Raw genomic sequence first — 12,233 nt, 5'->3', positions numbered from 1 at the left:
GCGCACGCAGGCTTTCAATTGAACTCAGTTACACAGCGATAAAAAGAAACCCAAAAAATGGCAACAAGCTGTTGTATTATTAACTGCAATAGTCGGTCGCATGACAGCCACGGGAAGCCGACGGGTAAAGAGATTTTTTTTTTTTTTAATCGGATTACGTTGTTGAAGAGAAATTTTTTAAGCCATGTTTCCGAAGTAAGAGCCGACGGATGGTCTGGATATACCAAATATAACGTCTCAGAACACTCAGCTCACATGTTAGTCTGCTCCAAGCATTCCCACAAAGGTCAGAGTTTTGTAGTAGTTAATACGTCATTTTTCTTAACATAATTGGTGATATAGGTTACAAGCAAGTCTGGCGCTGAACAGAAATTATTGCGCTATGCTCCTTTGTTTATTGTGCATAAATAGTGAATTGTCCTGACACAATATTGCGTTTCGCTTCTGTTATTACCATGGTACATTGACAAAAACATATACTTTTATTCACAGGATAAAACAGTTGTTTTGTATCACTAATTGTCCAGTACGATTACAACATACAATATTAATTTGTCACTGCTACATTTCTGTAATGCTACCAGAAATTATTTCCACTACTAATTAATTACCGTTGAGCTCAAAGGTCCTATTAATAAACGGTTAACGAAAGTATATTTATGACGACGATTTGTGAGACTGGTAAACTTACCTTTGTTCGTACGATGGTCTTTCACGGTGCATTTCAAGGTCCTGTACCCATCGTCGGTAAACTGTACCTGGGCTTGTTGCAGTGACCTGAAATTACTAAACTTCATGAGTGTATGCACTCACTCCAAGAACCGTATAATTATAAATCTGAGCGTGGTGAAAGTTGGGCAGCACGCTAACGTCTTTTGTCCACTCTGTGTGCTCGTAAGGGTCTGACCCTTTCACTCCTTTGATTTTTCCTCGTATCCTTTCTTTGTCTTTTCGTCGAGTTTGTCTTTGTACGGAACGGCATTGTTCTCCTTTTGTTTTGTACATTCCTTTTTTGTGCGGCAAAGAAAAAACAAGAAGGTATTGGAACCGGAGAATGAACGTTTTGCGGTGCTGCAAATGCTTGCATTTGATGCGCTACTTGGATTGTTTTGCCACGAGTTCCCGGCATGCAATGCGCGAAAATCACGAGATTGCTAAACAAGGGGGAGGGTGCATCCGGCCTGTAATTGGTCCAGCCCAAAGTCGATCATGACCAATTGGCCAATCCAACACCTTTCATTATATATACCCTTCCTAAAAAAAAAATAAAAAAAAAATCCATCGGCCCATAAAACCATACCGGGCATTTGCCCGGTATGCGCGATGGCCAGTCCAGCTATGTCTGTGGATAGGGCATCTATTAAGATCTGAGTCCATTTCAGGAAGTACTCCTTCTGTTTTGATGGCAAAGACAAGAGGCTTTCTGTGAATGACTTCATCAGTTCACTACATGAAGCTTTGCATTGATTTTGTCTTATTTTATTCAGTTGCTGTTGCTTATGACTTTTTTCCTTCTCAATGTTTCCTTTAAGGTGATACAGCTCTTTATTTATTTTACACCGCTCATGCCACAGATCGCCTTGACAAGGTAGAAATGTATCTTTGTTCTTTGAAATTCCCATCCCTTGAAGCATTTTAACTGTTTTCAGTGCAGCAGACTTCCCTTTTTGACAGACTTCATCATCTTCATCCACTGTGACTCCAGGGACTTTGGCCATGAATTCAAGCTGGAAGGATCTATGAGGTTCATATAAAATCTTTCTGATAATTCCTTTCATGTCATGATCTGGCTGTGTGCCGGCAGGAATTGGAACCAAACGCAAACTCACTGGAGACAGGACTGAACTCAAAATGGCAGCTTTTATTGCTGAACACAAAAACTCTACAAAATCTAAACTGGGAAGACTCTAACAAAACACACAGGGAGCTACAGGTAGAAACACACAGCATGAGGGAGAACGCGACACAGAACTGAGGGAGACGGGCAAAGTAAAACAGGAAGTACAGAGGTTCAGACAGGAGGAGAGAGAGCACGGAGAGAACACAGGCATAACGGGCTGGGGAAAACATGGAATAAAACACAAGGAGAGACGAGGGCTCACAGATACACAGAGGGGCACACAAGGGGTAAGAGTCACAAGGGGAAAACACTTGGGGAACAACGTAACAGGGCAGCCCAGGAAGCATGGCCTAAATAAGGAAAAAAATACAAAAATACATGAAACTAAGAATACTGCCCCCCCCCCTCAAGGGCTGGCTCCCGACAGCCCAAACCCAAGAACCAAAACACAAGAATAACAGAAAACAACCCACCCAGGGCGGGAGGCGGGGGACCAGGATGGAGAGAACGAAACCAAACAAAAGACAAGGAGCATGAGACCAAAACTGAGTCCACAAATACACAAAAACAGGTCAAAACATGGAAGCAATGTTCAAAGAGGTCGGAAGGTTAACCTGGGGGCGACAGCACAAAAGTTCAGTCCAGCTGTTCCGGGGGCCGGCCACGCGAAAAGTGGCAGTGGCAGCAGAGCGGGTCCGGAGGCCGGCCGTGTGGAAGACGGCGGCGGCAGCAGAGCGTCGGGCGTACTGGTTGAGGCTTGGTGGGCACAGGACCAGACGAGGCAGGACTAGACGAGGCAGGACCAGACGGCGGCGTGGCAGCCACAGGCGACGGAGCTGGAACGGATGCGGGGGCCGGACCAGGCGAAGCCGAAGCGGGGGCCAGACCAGGCGAAGCTGAAGCCGAAGCGGTGGCCGGACCAGGCGAAGCTGAAGCCGAAGCGGTGGCCGGACCAGGCGAAGCTGAAGGCGAAGCTGAGGCCGAGGCCGACGCTGAACCAGGCAACGTTGAAGGCAATGCAGAGGCCGGACCGGGCGTGGGTGCAGCTGATGCAGAGGCCGGACCAGGCAACGGCTGAACGGGCCCCTCTGACCCTCCAGCGGAGACGAGGAGGTGCTGGCCAGGCTGACCAGAGCCGCCAGCGGAGACGAGGAGAGGCTGGCCGGGCTGACCAGAGCCGCCAGCGGAGACGAGGAGAGGTTGGAGAGGTTCCCCTGAACCCCCAGCGGAGACGAGGAGAGGCTGGAGAGGTTCCCCTGAACCCCCAGCGGAGATGAGGAGAGGCTGGAGAGGTTCCCCTGAACCCCCAGCGAGAACAGATGCAGAGCCAGCAGGTGCAGAGACTTCTGGCTGAGGGGACGCTAACTGTAGCTGCACAGGACACGCAGTCGGCTTGGGATGCAACGGCTGGGGCTGTGCAGGGCAAACAGTCTGTCCAAAGTTTGTCAGCACCACGCAGTCCTCAGCTGGCGGAGAAAGCTCACAAAGGCTTCCAGCTGAGGTTGGCAGTGTCTGAACGGGTTGCTGAGCTATTAACTCGGCTGGTGACTGAGCTAACTGAACTAGAGAATGAGCTGGTGACCAAACAGGGAACTGGGCTGATAACTGAGCTAATGACTGTGCTATGGACAGAAATGCAAGTTGTAGTGGTGGTTGCAGTGATGGCGGGTCAGCAGGTAATTGAACTTGTGATTGAGCAGGTGACTGACTCTTGGCTGCTCTCCTCCTGGGAACAGGAACAGGTGCTAGGCCTGGCCGAACACCAGCCATCCCCACCCGAGGAACAGATATGGGTGTAGGGACGAGCTGGGCTCTGGCTGCCTTTACCCTGGGGGCCGGTGTAGGTGCAGGAGCTAGCGGGACCTCTGCCGCTCCCACCCGAGGAACTGAGACGGGTGCAGGAGTCGGCAGGGTCACGGCTGACCTCACCCGGGGAACCGGAACAGGTGCAGGCAATGGCTGGGTGTCCATCAACCAGCCATTACTGAGGAGCAGGTACGGGTGCTTCTCGGTACCGGCACCCGTACCGAGGAGCAGGTACGGGTGCCGGGATGAACGGAGTCTCTGCCAGGCTAGGGACAGAAGCAGGGACCAGCTTGACCTCAGCCACCCTCACCCGAGGAGCTGATACGGGTGCAAGGGAAAGCTGGGCCCGTGCTGCCCTGAGTAGAGGAATTGGAGGTGGAGAGCGAAGCACAGGAACAGTAACAGTCACTGGGTGAACTAAGTTATTGGTGCCAAACTCAGTTTTAGGAGACCTAGGCTTAAAGCAAGCAGGTCCTAGGAAATCCACTGCTATTAAACTCTCCAGGTTAGCGCTAGCGGTCCTGGAGGAGGTTAGCTCAGGGACAGTCACCGAAGCAGTTTCAAAACAGACATCAGCAACTGTCTCTTGAGGAACGGTGTGCTGCCTAACACAGGTCAGAGAAGGAAGAACGCCAGAAACAGGTCTTTTCAGAATCGAGGCTGGAAGGACAATCACAGGTTGGGAAACAAAGTCAATTTTCATACAGTCCATAGGTGAACCGACTCGGCAGGCTGACTCAGATCTAACTGGATGGGGAGCCACACAGTCCAGGGACGAAGTAACACCCACAACAGTTTTCACAGCAACAGGTTCAGAGGAGTAGCGAACAGCTTTGGCTAGCTTAACAAAGGAAGCAACCATCTTGTTACCGCTCACTCGAGAAACTGAATGATTAATCACTGGTTGTGGAGCTGACTGGGCCCCACTGGACATGTCAAAAGATAGAACGGGTTGGCACATGAAACAGTCACTAGAAGGAGCATCAGTTACAGAACACTCAGTCTCAGATGGTTTGTGCCCTCAGCATGCACTGTTATATCTAGGGCTGATGATGGTGGTGGTGTGTGGCTGAGCTCAGACTGGAAAACCTCAGAGTGTACAAGCTGATTACAACAGTTCTGCGGGGCTGCAATTCTGGTAGCAGTATGTGGGGGAGTCTGGTGTAGGACAGCAGTCTTAGAAGGAGTGAGTTTAGGAGCAGTCACGGGTACTGGAGAACTCACACAAGCAGCGTCTGTATAACCTGGATGTGAAACAACACTACACACAGTCGTACAGGATGTAGCCCGAGACGTAGTACACACAGAGTCCATGAAACTTGGCCAAAAAGCATGGCGCACAGAGTTAAACTGACATGACCGGGGAACAGAAAAGTAAACCTGTGCAACCAGCTCTGCTGTGCTCAAACTAAAATCCTTTGCCAGTCTATGTATAGCAGATGAAACCTTGCGGCTCTTAACCTTAGCAGGCATTGAATACACAGTTTCAAGGAGTCCACGAGGAAAAACAGAAACAGTCTCCTGCTTAGCAGGCACGAGAGAAGGTGGCGCTCCGTTGCCATCTACATTTACCAGCTGAGGTGCAGCACCGTCCCAGGTTTGAGTGGCAGTCCCATAGGAAACAACAAAAAAAGTCGTTTCGTGAGGCGCGTCCTGAACATTCTTTGCAGAGACTGAGCTAAATGCCTGGTGCACAGAGTTCAAATGGTCAGACCGTGGAACACAACACTTAACAGAGCCCATTTGGTTACTGTCATGGATTTCTGGTGACAGAGCAGGTGAGCAGGTAAGACAGTCACTCTGAGTAGCTACATGGCTAATTGTCTCTATATTACCAGGTTTAGGCAGAACAGAAGAATCACTTGCTCGCTCATTGACACTGGATTCACTCAGAGGAACAACAGGCACGGAAACAGATGCTACTGAGTTAACTGCCTCAAAACCCTGACACTTTAATTCTGCTGAGTCACAATCTACAGATTCAGGCTTAACAAAGTCCACGGAGGGAAGCACAGTCTTACTCAAAGAGGGTGCAATGTCCGGAAGCCTGGGAGCCGAATGCTTGAGCGGAATGTGAAAAACACGATCACTCTCACCAAAGGAAGAAAGCTGCTCTGCTGCTCGGGAACGCCGGCGGCGTGCACGCCGTTTTCGCTGAGAAGGGGGAGGAGACAAGCCAGGCCGCGAATCCTCCAGCGGACCGGGCTGAACATCCTCCGACTCTTCATACTGGAGCGGCTGCTCCGGGTGGATGCGTACGGTGGAGAAAAGGAAGTCCTGGATGTGGGGGTGTAGCGCGCAGAATAGCCATGGGAGTCCGGACACCATCCTCTGTAAACGGATGGCTACGGTTTCCCGATATTCTTCCCCTGGCAGCGCTGCCCACTCCTGACAGTGATACTCCACTGTGTAGATTAAATCCTCACGGAGCTCAGCAGAGGGGTTGTGAGTTGCTGGGTCCATGTCGAGGTCGCGTTCTTCTGTCATGATCTGGCTGTGTGCCGGCAGGAATTGGACCCAAACGCAAACTCACTGGAGACAGGACTGAACTCAAAATGGCAGCTTTTATTGCTGAATACAAAATCTAAACTGGGAAGACTCTAACAAAACACACAGGGAGCTACAGGTAGAAACACACAGCATGAGGGAGAACGCGACACAGAACTGAGGGAGACGCAGACATAAATACACAGAGGGTTAACGAGGGAAGTGGGAGCACACGGGGAACACAGGTGACACTAATAATCATAACAAGACACGGCAGGAGTGAACGCAACACTGACGGGAGACGGGCAAAGTAAAACAGGAAGTACAGAGGTTCAGACAGGAGGAGAGAGAGCACGGGGAGAACACAGACGTAACGGGCTGGGGAAAACATGGAATAAAACACAAGGAGAGACGAGGGCTCACAGATACACAGAGGGGCACACAAGGGGTAAGAGTCACAAGGGGAAAACACTTAGGGAACAACGTAACAGGGCAGCCCAGGAAGCATGGCCTAAATAAGGAACAAAATACAAAAATACATGAAACTAAGAATACTGGGCCAACATGGCCCAGGATCATGACATTTCAGTTCTTCAGAAACATCTGACTGGCTTCTGTCTTTCAGACCCACTTTGTATTTTCCATCTTTGACTTGAACTGCACTACCATCAGTATCAGCAATGAGAATAATGAGAGGCTTTGGTGACCTGTAAAGGTCTGAGATGACTGTAGTACTTTTCTGGCCTTTTTCCAGAGTTCTCACAAGAACAACAGTGACTGAAGCTTTTTCAATCAGTATCTCACGCTGTTTTTCAAATGACAGAGCATCACCATGAAGATTACAAAAGGCAGTGCAGTCTGTGAAGGAGTCATTGGGTTTTCCAGCAGGGCAGTACCAGGCAATCTCTGCCACACCATCCATCAGCAGGCGAGATTTGGTGCTACCTGGACAATTTCTATGGAAGAAGGTGCTGTGACGGTCATTGATCACAGTGTTCATGAGCTGAGATTTTGACACTGGAAGTGAACCCAGGCGGAAGAAAAACACCATGGGTGTCTCGGCTTTGCAGATGGGCATTGTCTTCATGGTGATGGCATTTGAATCACCCTTGATTTTAGTTTTCTTCCATGTTTTTGTTATCTGCCTGAATGTCCACAGAGGACATTCAACATCCATAGTGACTGAGTCAGGGACAAGCAAAGGTAAGGCGTACTGACACTGGGATAGCTTTGTAATTATGTTCTACTTCAGAAAACTGTCTGAGCAGTGAAATACTGCCATCTGAACATCCATTGGGATACGAACAGGACGGAGTCATGTGAGCTCTATCAATATTGCACCACTTATGTCTCAGACCTGCATTTATGTATTTATGCACTGAAATCGCGCTGTAATATCCAGTTAACTGTCCACATTTGTACTCTGTTTTTCCATTTATTATATTTTTTTCATTAATTTGTCTGAAAAAAGATCCACGTAGTAACCAAAGAGAGCCTAAATCAATGGTCTCTAATAGCAGCCAAATTATAAGAGCTTTCATTAGTGATGGTGAGATGAAGCCTTGTGATGAACTGAAGCTTTCCATCCAACTGGTCGACTCATGGTTCGAAGCATTGTGACGATTCATTGGCTCTACTGCGCCATCAAGTGGACGATTAAAGTCAGACAGGCTCAATGATTATAATGATGTGATGTGTAAACCTCTAAACTTAATAAATAAATTGTTTTCATGGTTATTTATCCCGAATATTGTCTCAGTATGTCTGATACAAAAGAGAAAGTGGAAACTATCAGGACAGAGTTTGGTATGATTGTGTAACTGTGTAATCATGCTTATGTACATCTGGACAATGACACAAACTAGTGTGTGGTGCTTCACTTTTTAATAAACTAAAAGACAGAAATCAGATTATAAGATCTGTGGTGTTGTTGATTTATATTATGGTACTTATCATTTGTGATATTTATTACTGTGTGCATACTTTATTAGGAGAGATGAGATTAAATGTTGTCAGACAAATATTCTCTTCCTTGCTGGTTCCATCGAAGGAGAAATGTTCAAGTAAGTATGTAACTGGGACGTAATCCAATTCCACAACACAATGTGACGGGGAATCAGCTGTGTTTTGCTGCCCAATTTATTTAGAATCTGGTGCAAACCGGCGAGCCAGTTCCTGAATCAGTCACGTGGTACGGACTGCCCGCGAGGCCTCGAACATCACTGCATACGTAATCAAAGCAAGCCTCGATACGCGCTTTACAAAACTACCACGAGATTACCCGACACACGCTTCAAAGCTTCGACACACAGGAGACATCACTACTGCACACAGCCTTCACACGACAACAGGTGCACCACACTGCTAAGTGTGTTTTGTGTTTAGAGTTTTGCTAAATGGGAGACTGAGCTTTGAATAGTGTTTAAGATTTTGGCAACAGTGGGACTGATTTGATGAAAGAGTTTTCATAGTTGACAGTTTAGTTTTTACAATGGGGTTTAGTGTTTTAGCAATTCAGAAAAACTCTAATACACCTGTGCTTTTCCCAGCAACTGAGGCTTTTACCCTGCACAGTTTAAGGTATGATAAAGCACTGACCTTATAAATGGCACAAAATACACATTTTAGCTGGGAGCTGGTCATTCACAGGGGAAAGGCTCCATTGTACAACAACAACAACAGTAGTAATAGTAATAATAAATTATTATTAGTCAGGCAAGTATATCATATACCAAACATGCTTCCAAACTAATGACATTTTTTGCATTCTTCACATCAGGTCAAAATGTACTTTTTTTTTTAAAAGTGACTGGCACTGCGGAAATGGATCTACAGCACCACTTAAGAAATTTTAAAGAACTTCTAACAACTTATTTACAGCTTGAAATACGTGTATGACATTTATTACACACAGATTCAGTGAACCCAATCCAAAGAGGAAGTCTGGAAGTCCGCCATTTTGAATGTAAAATGACATTTTGGCACAGTTTTAGTGTTTTCCAGGCATCGCTGGTTTACACATTCGCCTGCAAAGTGAGAGGTCACTGGTTAAATTCCATTTGGTTACTTCAGGAACTTTTTGGGGTTACTTCAGAAAGGGACATCTTTGTCAAAGCCATGTTTATGGTGGAATTTTGATCATTTATCACTGGACATAAGATTTTCATCTCTAAAAATGTATTTTGTCCAGTCTGTCCCAAACTTCACACTTTTGATGACAGTCTGGCGACGACTACATGCCAATATCTGGTCACACATGGTGCCACAGTTCTCATATAACATTTTAATCAAGACTACCCCACTGTGATTGAAGTATTTCTTGCAAAACAATCATAACCAAACAAAACCTTTCCTGTTCTGTAAATGAACAGTAGGACAAAATGATTACTAGTCATTGCGGAAAGCACAATTAATGTTTTTGTTTACATCGTTGGAACGAGGAAAAATTCCCCCACCACAAAAACAGAAATACTCATGAAAGCAACCTGTAGTGCAAACACGAGGGCTGAATTTATTACTTCCTGCACTAGAAACCTGCCGATGTTGCTGATATGGATAGATCACCAGTCTTCCTTGTCTTTATCTTATTATCTCCTGTTGAGATGTTGCAGCAGAAAATGCAGCCTGGCCTGTTGAAACATTGTTTTTTTTTAGTGTTTCAACTGAAAAAATAGAATGCCTTTGATCCAAATGGAATGCATCTTGTGAAAAAAGGTGACATCTTGTGACATCACAAGATGATGACATAGATCCTTTGTTATGTCATCATCTTGCTGAGAGAAAAAACCCTTAAATAGGAGCTTTGCTCTGTTAAACTTTAATGCTCAACGGACCTTGACCTGACAGCAAGCAAACCCTTTTTGGAGAGTTTTGAGAGAATTTTACTTAGCAATTCACCGACCAAGCCGACACATTTCACCATGTCAGCTCACCCATCCTTCAGCTCAAATGAGCTTGGATTAGTTAAAGGGAGCATTTTGGGAAAGCACTACAAGGTAGAGGCTTTCCTCGGAGAAGGGGGCTTTGGTATTGTAGCCAAATGTCGTGATACCATGACTAACCGAGCTGTGGCTATTAAAGTGAACAAGAGCCGCCCTGATATTCTGCAACAGGCGAAATTGGAAATTTTCATCCTGGAGCAGCTGCGAAGGTTGGATTCAGATGCCGCCAACATTGTTCAATGGAACGGCTTTTTTCACGACGGAGAGCGGGTTTGCCTGAAATTTGAACTCCTTGATCAATGCCTGAGGGACTACATATGGGACCGGAAAAACCACTGTCTCCCCATAAGCGAAGTCAGGCCAATTTTAGGTCAACTGACAAATGCTCTGTCCCACCTGGGTTCTGTGGGAATGGTGCACGCTGACCTCAAACCTGGAAACATCATGGTTGTAAACCGCCACGAGTCTCCCATCAAAGTCAAACTTATAGACTTTGGCCTCGCATGTCCTGCGTCTGCAGTGATGCCTGGTGACCGTGTGGGGACGGTTGGTTATTGTGCACCTGAGGTTATGCTTGGCCTTCCTTACAATGAAGCAATTGACATGTGGTCTCTGGGGCTGGTAGCTGTGGAGCTTGCTACAGGGCTGCCACTCTACCCTGGAAATGAAGACTATGATGTTTTGAAATTCATCATAGAGACTCAGGGTCAGCCACCAGATCATGTTCTAGACTCTGGCGTCTACACTGAAGACTATTTCATTGAAGACAAAGACAAGCAACAGCGCTGGACATTTAAGACTGACCAACAATTTCAGTATGAGACAGGATATGAGTCCCTGGAGACAAGATGCATAAAACTGACGCGTCTGGATGACCTTGAACAAATAATAATGTTTAGACGAGGACCAGAAGCTGGCCAACGCTTATTTGTCAGCTTAATTAAACAGATGTTGGCCTTGGATGCACACCAGCGGATAACACCCTCGGAGGTTCTCCGGCATCCCTTTTTCAGCCCTAAGAGTTCCCTGTGCATTGACATGAGTGCTGAAAGATCACAAAACCCTGTGGTCTTTCAGCACCCTTCAAACTTGGAAAGCAAGAGATCACAGAAAATCAACTGCAGTTTTCAAAACTCGGTTGAATTTTCTCATCAAGTATTCGTCCACACATCAGCCAGTCCATCATTCAGCTCAGATGAGCTTGAATTAGTTAAAGGGAGCATTTTGGGAAAGCACTACAAGGTAGAGGCTTTCCTCGGAGAAGGGGGCTTTGGTATTGTAGCCAAATGTCGCGACACAACAACCAACCAAGCTGTTGCCATTAAAGTCAACAAGAGCGACCCTGATATTCTGCAACAGGCACATGTGGAAATTTTCATCTTGGAGCAGCTGCGAAGGTTGGATCCAGATGCCGCCAACATTGTTCAATGGAACGGCTTTTTCCACGACGGACAGCGGGTTTGCCTGAAATTTGAACTCCTTGATCAATGCCTGTGGGACTACATAGGGGACCGGAATAAACAGGGTCTCCCCATAAGCGAAGTCAGGCCAATTTTAGGTCAAATCACAAATGCTCTGTCCCACCTGAGTTCTGTGGGAATAGTGCACGCTGACCTCAAACCTGGAAACATCATGGTTGTAAACCGCCATGAGTCTCCCATCAAAGTCAAACTTATAGACTTTGGCCTCGCATGTCCTGCGTCTGCAGTGATACCTGGTGACTTTGTGGGGACGGTTGGCTACTGTGCACCTGAGGTTATGCTTGGCCTTCCTTACAATGAAGCAAGTGACATGTGGTCTCTGGGGCTGGTGGCTGTGGAGCTTGCTACAGGGGTGCCACTCTACCCTTCGGAGAATGACTATGATTATCTGAAATTCATCATAGAGACTCAGGGTCAGCCACCAGATCATGTGCTAGACTCTGGCGTGTACACTGAAAACTATTTCATTGGAGACAAATACAAGCAACAGCGCTGGACATTTAAGACGGAAGAACAATATAAAGGCTCTGTTCCAGGGACAGGACATGAATCCCTGGAGACAAGATACATAATACTTACACGTCTGGATGACCTCGAACAGCTAATGATGTTTAGACGAGGACCAGAAGCTGGCCAACGCTTATTTGTCAGCCTAATTAAACAGATGTTGGCCTTGGA

The 12,233-nt window shown here is 46.7% G+C and overlaps 1 pseudogene; it reads right to left on the bottom strand.

The window, feature by feature from the left end:
* Positions 1-143: 143 nt before the first annotated feature.
* Positions 144-7,442, bottom strand: LOC145419354 (interferon-induced very large GTPase 1-like; annotated as a pseudogene).
* Positions 7,443-12,233: the final 4,791 nt, after the last annotated feature.

The sequence above is a fragment of the Astatotilapia calliptera genome, chromosome 4 (assembly GCF_964374335.1).
Source record: "Astatotilapia calliptera chromosome 4, fAstCal68.1, whole genome shotgun sequence".
In the NCBI taxonomy this organism is placed as follows: Eukaryota; Metazoa; Chordata; class Actinopteri; order Cichliformes; family Cichlidae; genus Astatotilapia; species Astatotilapia calliptera.
This window is presented reverse-complemented; position numbering and strand designations above follow the sequence as displayed.